The following is a 16,787-nucleotide window of genomic DNA, read 5'->3' on the forward strand; positions in this document are numbered from 1 at the left end:
AGCCAGATTATCCAGACCTTGGAGGCCACTGTAAGGACTTCAGCTATTACTGGAAATACAATAAGGAGTCATTGCAGGCACTTGAGCAAAGGAGGGACATGATCAGGATTATGTTAAAATCTGCCACTTGTGGAGGATAGACTGAAAGGGGCAAAGGAAAGAGGTAAAAACCAATTAGAAACAATTGAAATAATCATGGCGAGAATGGATGGTGACATAGCTCAGAGAAATGGTTGTGAAGGTAATGAGAAATGGCTGATTACTTTTCAGTAATTCTGTGTCTGTCAATCCAGTGTAGCTATTACCTCATGTTAACAAATAATAAAATTATAAAATAAAATAAAACAAAATAAAATAGAATACCAAAAAATTTTCTGATAGCCCTAGGCCATGATGATGTACAAATTCTGGATAACATAGTCAAAGGCTCACTTCAGAGGGTATCTAAGATTCCAAACTCAATAGCATGATCACCTGACAGATCCTTTGACCCTCTCAGTTGGGGAGGTAAGAGTTTGGGGAGACTGGGCTTGACCTCAAACGGCAACAGAGAAAGAGAGAGACGGATATACAAACAGACAGGCAGGCACAAAGACTGTGGAAATTGTGAGACTTCAGTGCAAGTATGTATATGGCCATTTGCTTCCCACAATTTGATTGTCTTTTGGGCTCACCAGAGCTCTCTTGCTCCACAGTGATGTTATTGCTCTACATGTAAGTCAGAGACAGGGCAAAGGATAGAGACACAATGTAGGTACCATTAATTTGGACCTAGACATCCTCCACATGGGGTCTGGAATCCTGGGAGAAAATGTAAGATTGGGAAAACGCAGCACCTTATTCTACTCCCTAGAAGAGTGCATTCTCTGGCTCCCTAGAAGAGCCAGGCACATTGTTTTTCAATTCTTTCTCCTTAGTATGACAAAGGCCTCTGCTCTCTGTGGAGTCAATTTTCTGTATGCTTCATTTTCCTGGAAAACATAATGCTTTAATCATTCCCCCTTTCAAAATGTCTCTTCTAAAAGTCAAAAGGGTGTTTTTCTTGTCTAGCTCAGACACAGAGTTTACACACTGCAGCTCTGACAAGATGGGAGGACTTTCTCCCATGTGCTGGGTCACCAAACACCCTCCCTGGTGGACTTAATCTAAGCCAGTCCACCGAGGCCCCTAAACTGGCCAATTGGTTGTCATCACTAATTAAAGAGAACATTTTAAAGTCATTTCATGAACGATTCACAGACATATCTCAGTGTCCTTTGTATTTGCGATGGCATTCACAGAAGTGAATGTACTTGAAAAATGTCCCACAGCTCCCAGGAACTACTTCAATCAATATTTGCTTTTTTTGCTTGTCCTTGGCCCTATCAGGTCACCTTATCCTTGAATTCTGGAAGATTTTTGCTCTCATTTCTCACAATTTACTTCTAAGTTAATCCTCTCTTCACCAGTTTTCCCCTAAATCCCATGATCTCTGTTCTATTATTTTTATGTTCCTGAGCCCTGTGGCACATCATTCTAAACCATTTACCTGAGGTAACCGTGTCATAATTCGCCATCATCAATGCCTTTTACAAAATGATCTCCAAAAGTATTTTTTTTTTAAATATTGTTTTATTCATTTTTGTTTGTTTGTTTGTTTGTTTGTTTTGCGGTACACGGGCCTCTCTCACTGCTGTGGCCTCTCCCGTTGCGGAGCACAGGCTCCGGACGCGCAGGCTCAGCGGCCATGGCTCACGGGCCCAGCCGTTCTGCGGCATGCGGGATCTTCCCGGACCGGGGCACGAACCTGCGTCCCCTGCATCAGCAGGCGGACTCTCAACCACTGCACCACCAGGGAAGCCCTCCAAAAGTATTTTTAAATTCCCATCACCAACTCTAATGGCAATGAACCAAGCCCATGAGAAGTTATTAAGCAACTGAAGAGACATTCCTGAAAACCATTACCAACTGGGGTCCCACAAATTTTTCATAGCCATAGCTCAGAAGGCAAAACATTTGGCATCATCTGGCATCAAGGTTAACATTTTATTCCCACACTTTCTCCTAAGGATTGTCTCAAGATTCCAGCCCGCTCATTTTAGATGCTGGAAGACAGTAGCTGTTAGAAAGAAGCTTGCATTGCTTGCTTAGCACGCCTCTCAATAGGCAGCTCTACAATGTGAAGAAGAGTGCCATCAGCTCCTTTTGTGATATTTCCTCTTGACTCACCCCTGCTTGGGCTGACAGAGGGATCAGTGCCTTTTTCACTGACCTGGTTTTCCCTGCTGCTGCAAAGAAACAGCACAGGGCTTTGGTACCCCAACTGTACCTCAAACAAAGGGAAATATGTGCTTCAAGAATTAAGTCTTTCTGGTTTGCCTCTTGATGTCTGGGGTAGATGCCAAGGCCCAGTACAGAACAGTCCATGCAAGGGAAGCTCAAATACTTTGCTAAGCAGCCGTACCTTATCAGCATCATGTGTGTTGTGGTTATAGAATGTGTGTCTTGACAGTTTCGAAAGCATGGTGGGACAAGCAAGAAAGCAATGAACACATGGAAAGGACTTTACCTTTAGAAGGCTGTTTTATTAATGTGTATTAAATACAGAAACTGTCTTGAATTGTCTGTTCTTAAACAGAGTATCTGACATCCCTACTTTAGGTTATACTTATGACAAATGAACAAAGTCAGTAAGATAGAACAGAATAATAATAAATGGCTTTTTCCCTGTGTCAGCCAGGGATTTTCTGTCCCAGAATTAGATCTTTAGAATTCTAGAGCTTTGGGCTATGGCTTTATCAACGATACCAATGAGATTTCTAGGTTCTAAAGAAGGAGCAGGTAGAAAATAAGCCTACTAATAGTTTGTGAAAAATAGGCACCAGATAAAAGGCATGGGTTACAGGAGGACAGCCACTAGAGAAAGAGGCAATGGAGGCAAACAAGTGAAGATGGGAAGAATGTAATTAAGGAAGGCAACTTCTTCTTCCACCACTGAGCCAAGAAGACACTTCAAGTTTATTTAAAAAAAAAAAAAAAAGAAAATCAATGGATCCTTGTCCACAAGTTACACATCTTTTGGCCTTGCTCACCATTCTGACCAATCCCCTTTTCCTGCACTCCACTTCATGTGGAACTGAAGTCTGGAAACTATTTCTTTATGCTGTGGCACCACTGGTCTATGGATTACAGTGCACATGTGTCCAGTTAAAGAACGAATCTTTAGGGCAAGAATCAATCATCTCTCCCTCCAAGTGCATTCTACTGCTGAGAAACTTAAGGGGGTTTAGTAATTGGTCCAAGATCACACAGCTGCTAGGCAAAAGGGTGAGATGTAAGACCAGCTCTAGATGGTTGCAAGTCTCAAATGCAGCACCATGTCTCATGTAAAAGGTCATCAGCCAGTATCCTTTGATGGACTGCATGGTGAGAGAGTAAATAAAGTTAAAAAAAGAAAAAAAGGATTTGGGGGGACCTCCCTCGTGATGCAGCGGATACGAACCCGCCTGCCAATGCAGGGAACACGGGTTTGATCCCTGGTCTGCCAAGATCCCATATGCCACGGAGCAACTAAGCCCATGCGCCACAACTACTGAGCTTGCGTTCTAGAGCCCACGAGCCACAACTACTGAAGCCCACGTGCCTAGAGCCCATCCTCCGCAAGAAGAGAAGCCACCGCAATGCGAAGTCCGCACACGGCAACAAAGAGTAGTCCCCGCTCACCACAACTAGAGAAAGCCCGCGCACAGCAACAAAGACACAATGCAGCCAAAAAAATTAAAATTAAATTTAAAAATAAAGAATTTAAATCTAAAACACTAGCAATTTGAGAAGAATATTTCCGTAACATCCAATTTCATTTTCTAGTTTCCTTAAAAGGACATAGGAAGGGGTCCAGGACTGGATATAAGAGGAGCATTTCTTTCTAATTCATCAAAAACTTAGAAATCTCCTTTAGTAAGTCATTGAACCTCACATGCTTTTGTTTCTCTGAAAAAAATGAAGATACAATACTAAACGTTAGTTTACGTTTCCCAATTAGTTTAGAACCTTAGATGATTACACTGTACCAAACATGAGAATAGTAACTAGAATTTTGGGGCATGTATTCCAAAATTCTTGATTATTTACTTTAAAAATCGACAAATAAATAGGAAAAACAACCATGGGTGTAACCCCTCCCACCTGACCTGACTGCCTTGGGATTCACTGAAGGGTCTCAGCACAAAGATCCAGAGAAAGATCTAAGAGCCCACCTACAGCCTGCTTCTCCCTCAGTTTCCTCAAGAGATGACATCAGGGCTTACTTAAGTGTGAGCTGACAATCCTGACCCCCACACAAAACCTGAAAGACTAAGGCTGGTAAAAGGAAGAAGTGTGCTCTCTGGACACCGGGCAATTTATTATCGTTAAGTCAATTATACTGAAGAAACACTGATTGATTGCCAACTATGTTCCAGGCACTCTGCTCTGTGTTGTGTATACAATCATGAAAACGATGAGGTTCTGTCCTCAAGAACCTTTCAGAAATCCTAACTGAATCCCAAGCTGACACAATGGTGTTTTTATAGAATAGAGTGAGGGCAGAAATAAGGGAGGAATCAATGCTACTAGAGAAAAAGAGAGAGTTCTGAGACTTGAAAGGTGAGTAGCAAGTAGGAAAAAGGCATAGAAGCAGTGGGGAGAGCATGCACAAAAGAACAGTGGCATGAAACACACAGTAGATGTGAATAAGAACAAATAATTTAGGGAAGATAAAAAGAGCTGGGTAGTGCTGGAGAGGAAGGGAACATGGTAGTGTCTGGGAAGGAGGCAGAGGTTATATCATAAGAGACCTATAAACCTGATAAGAAATTTAGGTTTTAACTTGAAAGCTATGGGGATTAAAGAGAGTTAAGCAGGAAAGTGCATTTTAAAACACTTAGTCTGGTGGAGCTGTAGAAACAAAGAGAGCATAGGAATAATCCATGAGAGTTTTGAGGGCCTAGACTGAGACTTTAACAGAAGAGGTTGAAAAGTATAGGGTAGATATCACGGTGGCAAAATCTACATGATTTGAAAATCAATTCAATGTTTGTAGATAGGGACTTCCCTGGTGGTCCAGTGGTTAAGACTGCACTTCCAAGCAGGGATGCAGGGGACGCAGGTTTGATCCCTGGTCGGGGAATTAAATCCCATGCAGCGTGGCCAAAATATATATATATCTATGTGTGTGTGTGTGTGTGTGTGTGTGTGTGTGTGTGTGTGTGTGTAGACAGAAGTAAATTAAATAGGTGAGAATTTAACTCAGATGTCTCGTTTGGATAGCAAAATGATAGGTGATGCCATTCACCATGGTAGGCAAGACATGTGTGCTGGGATAAGGTTAATAAAATGAGTGTTCCATACGTTAAGTTTATGGTATCTGGGGAATGGAAATCTGAGCGAAGTTGTCCAAGGTCTTGAATAGACAGAGATTCAAACCAGGGATCCAGATTATCATGGGTACACAGTTAAAACTTTGAGATCAGATGTCATCATTTAGGGACAAAAGTATAAAGTAAAAGAATAAGAATCTGAGGACAGAACTCTCAGAAATAGAGAAGGAAAGGGCAGAGGGAATGAAGCATCAGCGAGGATGGAAGATAACCATGGGAGAGTGATGTCCTAGAAGTCAAGGAAGGAGAGGGGTCTGCAGGAGGAGGGGGGGTCATCAACAGTATCAAATCTCACAGGGCAGATGAGAAAATAGCATTATATTTGTCAGACAGAAGATATAAATACCCATTTCTAGGAGCAGAGTGAATGGGTTCTGAAAAAGTGAAGATAGAAAATAGAGACTACTTTTCAGTATGCCTGGTTGTAAAGGGTGCCCTGATATAGGGCTCTAAGAAAAGGAATACAAGGGGCTGACAGCGGGGTTAATTTCTAAGTGAGAATAACTTTAGCATGTTTCCAAGTTGTTGAGAAGCTAGTGAAGAGGATAAGTTTAAAAATACAGAAGAGGGGTAAATATAGAAGAGATGAGAGAGGATGAATGAGCTTAAGATCAGCTGTAAATAGAAGCTTCTTTCCGTAAGGCTGGAGGGGAAGAAGTGAAGATGTGAGTGAGCATGAAGTTTATCCCACTTCAACTTCAATTATCTTTCGGATGCAGACAGCAGCTTTACCAGCTAGAAGGGAAAAGGGCAAGTGCAGAAAAAGGGGCTTGAGAGTAGTTAAAATCTGTGATAAACATGTGGTGACTGGGAGAGGAAACTGACCAGAGGCAGACAAAAATTTTGATGAGTAGTGTAAATGGTCCATCTGAGGCTGGAGACCATTAAATGATCCTGGTACCAAGAACTCAGATGTGTGATTTTCTCTAAAGGTTAGAATGATTACAAGATTTGTATGATGGAAAATCAGAGGTAATCATTAAACACACGGGGAAGAATTTGGTTAAAGCAACAAATTGTGGGGTCTGTTCAGAATTGATAAGAATGCTAAATCATAAGAATGAACAGGGAGGAAAAAACTGAAAGGGCTGAGGGACTAGAAATCTCAGTGCTGGTAAAGAACAAGCAAGCGGGGACTTCCCTGGTGGTGCAGTGGTTAAGAATCCACCTGCCAATGCAGGGGACACGGGTTTGAGCCCTGGTCCAGGAAGATCCCACATGCCACGGAGCAACTAAGCCCATGCGCCACAACTACTGAGCCCACGTGCCACAACTATTGAAGCCCGTGCATCTAGAGCCTGTGCTCTGCAAAAAGAGAAGCCACCACGATGAGAAGCCCGTGCACCACAACAAAGAGTAGCCCCTGCTCTTCACAACTAGAGAAAGCCCGCGTGCAGCAACGAAGACCCAAAGCAGCCAAAAATAAATAAATTTATATTAAAAAAAAAAGAACAAGCAAGTGTACTAGATATTTAACATGCAGGAAGGATGGGATGAATTCATAAAGGAATGTTACTTTTGGCCTCCACTTCTCCTTTAAACCTGTCAGGTAGGGGTATGGGGTAGAATGTCCTCTGCTCCTAGAAAAGCAGGCTCTCAACTCTACTGGCCTCTCTTAGGTAGTGAAAAGTTCTACAGATCCTTTAATTCACAAACATTCCAGTAATCAAAAATGTCCATTTCAATATCAATCCACAATTCAATTCTCATTGAAAGATGAGGCTTATCCCCTTCCTCACCTTGAATTAGGGTTAGTTATAGGTGAGCTGTCCACCACTTGGGAAGGTAAGTTTATGGTTGGCTTCTTCTCTCTTTCTCCCCACTGGCTAAGCTATTTCAACTCTTGCCAGAATGGAAGCAGAGCCAGGCTGAGGGCAAGTAAGGGGGACTGGAAAGACCTTATTTGACTATGTCTGTTTAAAGAAAGCTTCATGCTCTCTGAATCCAGCAAGTATTTAAAGCTTATTCTTCTCCCAAGTCATGTTTGTGCCTTCACAGATGTCCCTCCTGGGCCTCCCTGACAGCAATTATCATCATGGACATAATCCTCTCCTTCAGCCAACTACTTCTGATTCCCTCTGAATTTCTGTCCTGGCTTTTTACTGCTTGATGCCTCACCTGGCAAGGCAACATCTTTATAGAAGAAGAGAGGGAGAAATAAATAAATAAACACACACACACACACACACACACACACACACACACACACACACAATCTTATATATACTCACATATTTATTTCATTTCTTCCTGTGAATTTAAATTACTGTCTGATGTTATTTCATTTCAACCTGAAGGAGCTCCTTTAGTATTTCTAGCAGGACAGGTCTGCCAGCAACAAATTCCCCCAGTTTTTGTTTATCTGGGAATATCTTTATTTCATCTTCACTTTTGAAAGAGAAGTTCACTGTATATAAGACTCTTGATGAACAGTTACTTCTTTTTTTGTGTGCTTTCTACAAATGTAATTTTTTTAATTTATTAGTTTTTTAATACACAAAATCAGTTGGAATGGTAAATTTTCACAAACTATGTAAATTAACTATAATCGTCAATAATTAAAATAACACAAGTTCACAGACATATAAATGGACACTCACACTTGTTCTAGATTGGATTCCTCAATACATAGGGTTCTCCTGAACCCAAACTTTTCTTGCCAAATTCCAGGTTGAGAGTTCACCTTTTCCAATTTCACATTTTCTCAATTCTTCTTGGAATCCTGTGGGTATTATTTTCCCCTTAGACCAGGACTGTGGGGTCTTTAAAAACTAGAAACCCTAAGAGATTTCTTACTGCTGAAGCACCAGCAGATTGTGTGGTGTGATGTGATGGACACAGAAGAAACCCAGGAGGGTTCTTGATAATGTAGATAGACTGGAAAAGTTTTTTAAAAAAGATGAGAAATAAGAGACCTGTTTCTTCTCACCTTCCTCCCTGAGTGGAAACCAAGAGCCAGGAATAAGCGCATTTGAGGCTTTTTTTAAATTAATTTTTATTAGAGTATAGTTGATTTACAATGTCGTGTTAGTTTCAGGTATACAGCAAAGTGAATCAGTTATACATATATGTATATCCACTCTTTTTTAGACTGTATTCCCACATAGGTCATTACAGAGTATTGAGTAGAGTTCTCTGTGCTATACAGTAGGTTCTTATTAGTTATCTACTTTATATATAGTAGTATGTATATGTCAATCCCAATCTCCAATTTATCCCTGCTAGCCCCCCCTCTCCCTTGGTAACCATAAATTTTTGTTTTCTACACCTGTGACTCTATTTCTGTTTTGTAAATAGGTTCATTTGTACCATTTTTTTAAGATGATGGAGAGTTATTTCTTTCTTTCAACACTTTGAGTATATCATTCCAGTGCCTTCTGGACTCCATTGTTTTGGGTTAGAAGTCAACCATTCATTGTACTGACATTACCCTATTGTAAATCAGTCACTTTTTTCCTGCTGCCTTCAATATTTTCTCTTTGTTTTTGGATTTCATCAGTTTCACTATGATGGCCTAGAAGGGTGTCTTTTATTTTTATCATAATTGGTGTCTATTGAGCTTCTTAGATTTGTAAATTAATGTTTTCATCAAATTTGGGAATTTTTCAGCCATTATTTTCTTAAGCATTTTTTCTGCCCTTTTTCCTCTTTCCTCTCCTTCTGGGAGTTCCATTACATGTACATTGTTACATTGATGTTATCCCACAGGACTCTGAGACTCTGCTTATTTTTCTTCTATCTTTTTTCTCTATGTTCTTAAGACTTCTCTAACTTCAAGTTCACTGATTATTTCTTTTGCCATCTCAAATCTGTTTTGAGCCCATCTATAGAATTTCTCATTACAGTTTTGGAATTTTTAATTCAAGAATTTTATTTGGTTCTTTCTTAGAGTCTATTCTCTCTTAAGTTTCCCTATTTGTTGAGTCATTGTCATAATATTTTTCTTTACTTTTTTGAACACATTTATAACAGCTACTTTAAGTCTTAGTCTACTAAAGCCTACACTTGAACCTACTCAGAGTCAGTTTCTGTTAATTGGTTTCTCCCTTGAGTATAGTGTCATACTTTCCTATTTCTGTGCATGTCTCATAATTTTTAGTTGAAAAACTGACATTTTAGATAACTTATTATAGCAACTATGAATTCTGTTTTATTTTTCTGAGAGTTGCTTTCATTTGCCTGGACATAAACTGCAATGCTTATCTGCCCACAATGTGCACTGAACAGAACAGACGTCTCTGTTCAGTTTTCTTATTCTTATTATTATATTATAGTCTGTCTTTTTAGGGGTCATCCTTGTGGCTACATAGCTTTGTGGTCAGTCAATAATTTGTGTTGAGACCTTCTGCCTATTGATCTGTACTTACCAGGAAGTACATTCCAAGTTGCAGCAAATTCTCAAGTCTCCCTTGACTTATAATTTATGCTGCAAAAAAAACTGGGATAAATGTAGTTTCCCAGTAGGCCAAGGGTTATGGAGAGCTTATCTACTCAGCCTTTTTAGAGTTCTCTCTTTTCCAGGACCACCTCCTCATTAAATTTCTTGCTAGTCCACTGCTCACCCTAACCAGGACCACAAACTTGGGCACGCAAAACTACAAGTTTTCCCCATTTATTTCCTACCAAGTTCTTCACTTTTATTTGACAGGATTATAGATTTTTGCCTCCTTCCCCAAATTGATTCTGCCCACTCTGACAATAATGCTACTAAATTTTGCAGCCAGCTCTAAGCTGGTAAAACTATACTTCTTTCCAGTTATGCTGGGGTGGGAGAGAGGCTGAGAGCAGTCTAAGCAAAAAGGTGTTAGACTCCTGCTGTTCTTACCCAAAGCACTCCAGTTTTTTAAAGAATATATGCTTCTCCAAACGTAAGGTAGATAGCTAGTGGGAAGCAGCCGCATAGCACAGGGATATCAGCTCAGTGCTTTGTGACCGTCTGGAGGAGTGGGATAGGGAGGGTGGGAGGGAGGGAGACGCAAGAGGGAAGAGATATGGGAACATATGTATATGTATAACTGATTCACTTTGTTATAAAGCAGAAACTAACACACCATTGTAAAGCAATTATACCCCAATAAAGATGTTAAAAAAAAAAAAGAAAAGAAAAAAATATTATAGCATTTACGGCAATGGATGTTAGCTAGACTTATTGTGATTACCAATTCACAAATATATGCATATATCAGATTATTATTTTGTACACCTGAAAGTAATATTATATGTCAGTTGTATCTCAATTTTTAAAATAACATAAAGTAAATAAATAAATAATAAATAAATTATTTTTATTTATAATATATATAAATATTATATTATTTATAAATATTATATTTATTTATTTATAAATATTTTATTTATAAAATATATATAAATAACAAAATATTATAATTCAGAATCAAAAACTGCTAGTCTATGGCTAACAATAAGAAGAATAAAAGGTAAAGAACTTATGCTTTATAACATGATATTGAATCAATTATGATAAGTAAAGGCAATATAATGGGATGGATAATTCTATACTCTTGCCTCTCAAGAACACTGAAGATTAATGAGATGATAACACAGTGCCATTCGACACAAAAGGTGATGAAGCTTCAACGAAAATGTGTCTTTATTAATGAGGAAACATGTTTTGCTTGGACATTAAAAATTCTAAGCTTGGAATTCCCAAAAAAAAAAAAAAAAGAATATATGCTTCTCAAATTGTGGTCTACACAATATGGATTCTGTGGTCCAGAGTCCTGAAATATTTTTTCATTTTAAAACTTTGCCAGTTTGTCAGAAGATTCACCAACTTCTTCATACTACCCTAATGGAAGTCACTCTAGGCTGGTCTCTTAAAATTACATCAAGCTGACATTACCTGTTTGGTTATGACATTTGTTCCCTACAGTTTATGCCCTGTGATCTGCAGCTGGAAGGGAGGCAGTACTTTTCCAGATACAGCCCACTTCCATGCCCCAAGATGCTTTAGCTTTCTCAAGCATGAATCAAGCCTCACTAATCTGTGTTCTATATCTGTAGAGATTCCATAGCAAGCTCTTAATGTGGTCTCATTGGAGTTCCTCTTATTAGACTTGGAATTAGGAAGCACTTTCCTCCTGTAAATACACACTTCTCTCTTTTGATGGGGTGGACTCAATAGGGTAGCTTTCTCCAAAGAAATCCTCTCCTAATTCTCTTTAGGCCCAACAACTGAATACTTTTTAGACCTTTAATGTGGTTTATGTGTGAATTAAACTATGGTGACTTGACTTAGAATTCACTTTAGAAGGAAGCCTCTACTGTATATGGCCTCAACTAAAGTTGAGATAGGAAGAGTCCCATCTTAACATCCTGTGTCAAGAATAATCTGATGAAAGATTTGCAAATTCATAGGTGAAGTTAGATGGCACAAAAAAATACTGTAACATGGGGGCTTGTGTGTTGAGGGCTTACTCAAAACCCCAAAAGTGATTATTTTTCTAATTTAGGAACCTTCAGTTTAGTCCATCTTTAGAAATGGATGACATTCCCTTTTTTGTGGAAGGAGGCAACTCTCTTCATGTACTGCTCATGCAGACAACTAATTAAATGAAATAAAACGGTCCACAAACACAGAAAGTCTCATCAAGAGGTCCCTGTGGATGGTTCAAGTAATTATGCCTGTCAAGGGAAGATACTGTAGGAAGGGTATTATGTTCAGAGAGCACACAGTGTTTTTAGTGTTAAATTTTGGCAGCCTGAGACATGATAGCATCCCTTAATGTATCACTGCCCTTAAGAAGATCAAAGGAGAAGAAACCTCTCTGCCTGCCTTTTTCAGAAGTTAAAAGAGATTTAAGAATGGAAGAGCTCAGTTGTAATGCAGTAAGTTAACAATGGATTACAAGGATCTAATAATTCCTGTCTTACTTTTATTTTACTCAATTAAGTAGGCAAAAGGCAAGAGTCCTATCTCTTAGAAAGCAGTACTTCAATACTGCTAATGTTGGTCCAGAAAGATTTGTTGAATGAATGACATCTCCAGCTTCCCTAGGGATATCTTCAATCAGAAAAGAAGACTTCAAATGAACAGTCATCTATATCGGGGGAGTAGGCAGATGTTGAGGATATGGCACGCACATTCATAATAAGCACACTTATTTTACACATATAGGAATACAGCGCTCTGCTTAGATAGTTTTGGCATCTACTAAAAACATTAAGCACACTGTTAGACTAATTTTCAGGTCTCAGTTTCTCCATCTGTATAATGAGAGGATTTAACTAAAATCACAGATAGGGAATAAAATTTGTCCACTAAAACTGAGTGGTAGTTGTTATATGATTACCATAAAGAAAAGGATTTTTGAGCTCTACAAAGGCCTAGGGGAAAAGTACACTATGATGGATAAGAAATGTTTTCCACGGTCAAAGGATAGAAGAGTAGTGATTTAAGTTGCAATTCTGCCATCCTTGGAAATATATCTAAGGACTCTTACTTTAACATCCTATGATTTTATAACTGTATGATATAGTCTGTATTATACCTTCTAGAACAAGGCAGTCTGCTTTGTAAACAGAAATAGATCCATTCCACAGAGAACTGAGGATGAAACTGGTTTCATTTGTAGGTAGATCAGTTACTCATTTATCTGATGAGATTTGGGGAAGAAGAGTGGACACAAGTCCTCTTGCATCATTAATTCCAGACATGTTTTTCATGGGTCAAATTTTTCTTTTCTACAGGTTATATGTAATCACCCATAGGAAATTAACTTGCCACACTACAACGTAACTGAATAATACCCATGAACCCATATACTTTAATTGAAATTTTAACTTTATAAAATGCTTTCACATTTATTTTTATCCTGCATCATTGTCACTTCACAGCAATCCTCTAAGACAAATATCCTTACTCTTAATTCAGGGGAGGACTTGATGCCAAGGGAGGTTAAGTGAATTGGTTGCCAAGCCTCCCTGGCTAGAGATGGTAAGTGTTAGAGATGACATATGAATGCAGTGTATTTAACACCATGCCCAGAGATTTTTATACCACAGCTAATCCTTTTCAGAAAGTAGTTTTCAGTAGGAAGATGAGAAATGGCATAAAAGCAGGAGGTACCGAAGAAGGCGGGAAGGGAGGCTGGTGGTGACGGTGGTCAGATGTTTAGGGAAGAAAAGGGAAATCAAAATCTCTGAGCCACACATTACTGACTCCCACATTTGTATCTCAACATCCTTTACTATATACCAACCACCGCCTCCACATCTCCATGAAGAGAACTCTTGATTTTCAGCCCACCCTTCCACCCCATCAAATCTACTCCTTCCACAGTTTTCTATATACCATTATATGGTGTATTAGCCTGTTCAGGCTGCCATAACAGTATACCAGACTGAGAGGCTTAAACAACAGAGATTTATATGCTTACAGTTCCGGAGGCCAGAGTCATGATCAAGGTGCCAGCAGGGTTGGTTTTGGTGAGAGTTCTCTTCTCAGCTCGCAAACGGTGGCCTCCTTGCTGTGTCTTCACATGGCCTTTCCCCTGTGGGTGCAGAAAGAGATCTCGGGTGAACACCAGTCCTATCAGATTAGGTCCCTGCTTTTATGGCCTCATTTAACTTTAATTACCACCCCAAAGGCACTGTCTCCAAATACAGTCACATTGGGAGTAAGGACTTCAACATATGAATTTTGGGGGAACACAATTCAGACTATAGCAACAGCATACAACATTTCATCTACTGTTCAAGTCAAAAATACTAGGAGTTATTCTTGATCCCTCTTTTTCTCTCATATCCCACATCCAATCAATGTACCTTTTTTTTTTAACATCTTTATTGGAGTATAATTGCTTTACATTGTTGTGTTAGTTTCTGCATATAACAAAGTGAATCAGCTATACGTATACATATATCCCCATATGCCCTCCCTCTTGCGTCAATCTACCTTTAAAACATACCTCTACATCTGTGATATCTCAACACCTCCACAGCTACTACTGAAGACCAAGCCCCTCGATCTCTCACCTGGACCACTGCAATAGCTTCCTAACTAGTCTCCCTGCAAAGCTGTCCTTTAACCCTATAAATCAGATTATTCCTCTTTCGAAAATCATTACTGCTTCCCATATCACTTAGAATTCAATCCAACCCCTTCCTTAGTGTTAGGAAGGTCCTCAACAACCTGGCTCCTGACTATATCTCCAAAGTTACTTCCCCCTTGTTCACTAGGCTCCCCAGCCACCCTGGTTCTCTTGCTGGCCCTTGAACACTCAAAATTATTCCCATCCCAGGGGCTTGGCCCTTTCTCTTCCTCCTACCTGGAATGCTCTTTTCCAGAACTGCCAGTGACTCGCCCTTCATATCAGTCAGGTCTTACTCAACAGTCATCAACTAGGGAGGCCTTCCCTGACCAAACTGTTAAAACCATATAGCTCACTGTTTGCAGTAACAGGACTCCACCATCCTAGGAAACTCCTGCCCAGGAAAACTGATTTGCAGACAATATTATTGCTTATTTCAGGAACTTCTCAATATTCATTTATCCAAACAACACTAGACTTCATTCAAGTAAATTAGCTGGGCTCATCAAACAGTTTCCTCTTAAATTCCAAATCCAAGCCTCTGGTGTGTTCAACAATCCCAATCTGGACCAACAATGAAAAGCCTGCCTTAAACTAGACTTCCCAAAACTCATCAATATCCCACCTTTTCCCTCCCTATCCAAGGTACATCTAAGACTGTCGTGGCAGTGCTCTTCCTTTCAGCACTGAAATCACAGTAGTAACTGACTCATCTTTGCTTTATCAGCAGGTTATTTTGATGATTCGGGAGAGGAGCTGGCACTTGACTCTGCCCACCTTCCTTCTCCTTATCCTGTTTCATTTGTATTCATATCATTTATTACTAACAGGTACATATACAATCATTTATTTGTTGCTGATTTATTACCTTTTTCCTGGAATAGAACATAAGATCCATAATGGCAGGGATATTTTTTGCCTTATCCTTGGCAAAATTCCTGGAAACTAGGACACTGCCTGGCACATAGTAGGTTCTCATTAAAGTTGTTAATAAATGAGTGAGCTCTGTAGGTTGGCAGAGTCAGGATTAAGAAGACAAGGCAGATACAGAAGCCTCTTCATATTCAGTGAGATGAACTGCATTTCTGGTCCCCTGGAAAGATCATAGAGGCTAGAGACTCTCCCTTTGATCCTGCACAGCACTGAATCACCAGGGCACAGACGCCATGGGTTCCACAAGGCTGGTCTCCTGGGGATTCTATCCATTCTAGTACCCCTGCCCCACCTGAGAAAATACAATCATCACCATTGTTCTGCTCTGCTTTCCTCTATTATCTTTATTCTAACTCCTTCCTTCCATCCAAGGAAAGAGGAACGTGACAAAATAGAATATCTAGAAATATTTCTGGTGCTCTTTCTCCTGAAGTTTGAGCCCTATATAAAACCTGGCCAGAGTGAGGCTGTGTAAGAAACATATTTACGTATTGGGAGAAGCATATATACGAGGACTGCTGGATAAAATTCAGGATGCCAACTTGATTTTGAATTTCAGGTAAACAATGAATCACATTTTAGCATATGAAAACCAATATTGTATGGGATATACTTACACAAAAAATTAATTTGTTGGACTTCCCTGGTGGCACAGTGGTTAAGAATCTGCCTGCTAATGCAGGGCACATGGGTTCAAGCCCTGGTCCGGGAAGATCCCACATGCCGCGGAGCAACTAAGCCCGTGCGCCACAACTACTGAGCCTGTGCTCTAGAGCTCGCGAGCCACGTCTACTGAGTCTGCATGCCACAACTACTGAGCCCGCGTGCCCAGAGCCCGTGCTCCACCACAAGAGAAGCCACCGCAATGAGAAGCCTGCGCACCACAACGAACAGTAGCCCCTGCTTGCCGCAACTAGAGAAAGCCCACGTGCAGCAACGAAGACCCAATGCAGCCAAAAATCAATCAATAAATAAATGTATTAGAAAAAAAATTAATTTGTTGTTTATCCGAAATTCAAATTTAACTGGCTGTCCTATGTTTTTGTTTGCTAACTCTGGCAACCCTAATCTATTCACTTATAAATGGGCACAGGTAATAAATATAAGCGGACAATTGAATGCATGTCCCCATATGCTAAGGATGATTGGGGCTTTTGTCAATTATTTTGTAAAATATAAATCCCTAGGAAACAGTGATCTCCCATTAAAATACCATGCAAGTACAGCACTAAGGAACACAGGCCAAGCCAATTAAGGCATGGTCGTCTCCAACCCTTTAGCTTTTCTTGATGTTCATACAGGAATAAATTGAGACACATAAATAAATGCTATGGAGAAATAAAGACCACCAAATGAGAACAAGGAAAGCCTATATTCAGAGTTTCTATAGCACAGGAGTCAGCCA

The 16,787-nt window shown here is 39.8% G+C and overlaps 1 long non-coding RNA gene across 1 annotated transcript in view; it reads right to left on the bottom strand.

Moving 5' to 3' along the window:
• Positions 1-13,892, bottom strand: part of LOC113608210 (uncharacterized) — a 152,959-nt gene extending 139,067 nt beyond the window's left edge. Inside the window, exon 1 of the long non-coding RNA XR_003428259.1 lies at positions 13,796-13,892. This is a non-coding gene — a long non-coding RNA (uncharacterized LOC113608210). The remainder of the gene's footprint in view (positions 1-13,795) is intronic.
• Positions 13,893-16,787: the final 2,895 nt, after the last annotated feature.

The sequence above is a fragment of the Aethalodelphis obliquidens genome, unplaced genomic scaffold (assembly GCF_003676395.1).
Source record: "Aethalodelphis obliquidens isolate GAN/ISIS:26980383/991018 unplaced genomic scaffold, ASM367639v1 scaffold3, whole genome shotgun sequence".
NCBI lineage: Eukaryota > Metazoa > Chordata > Mammalia > Artiodactyla > Delphinidae > Aethalodelphis > Aethalodelphis obliquidens.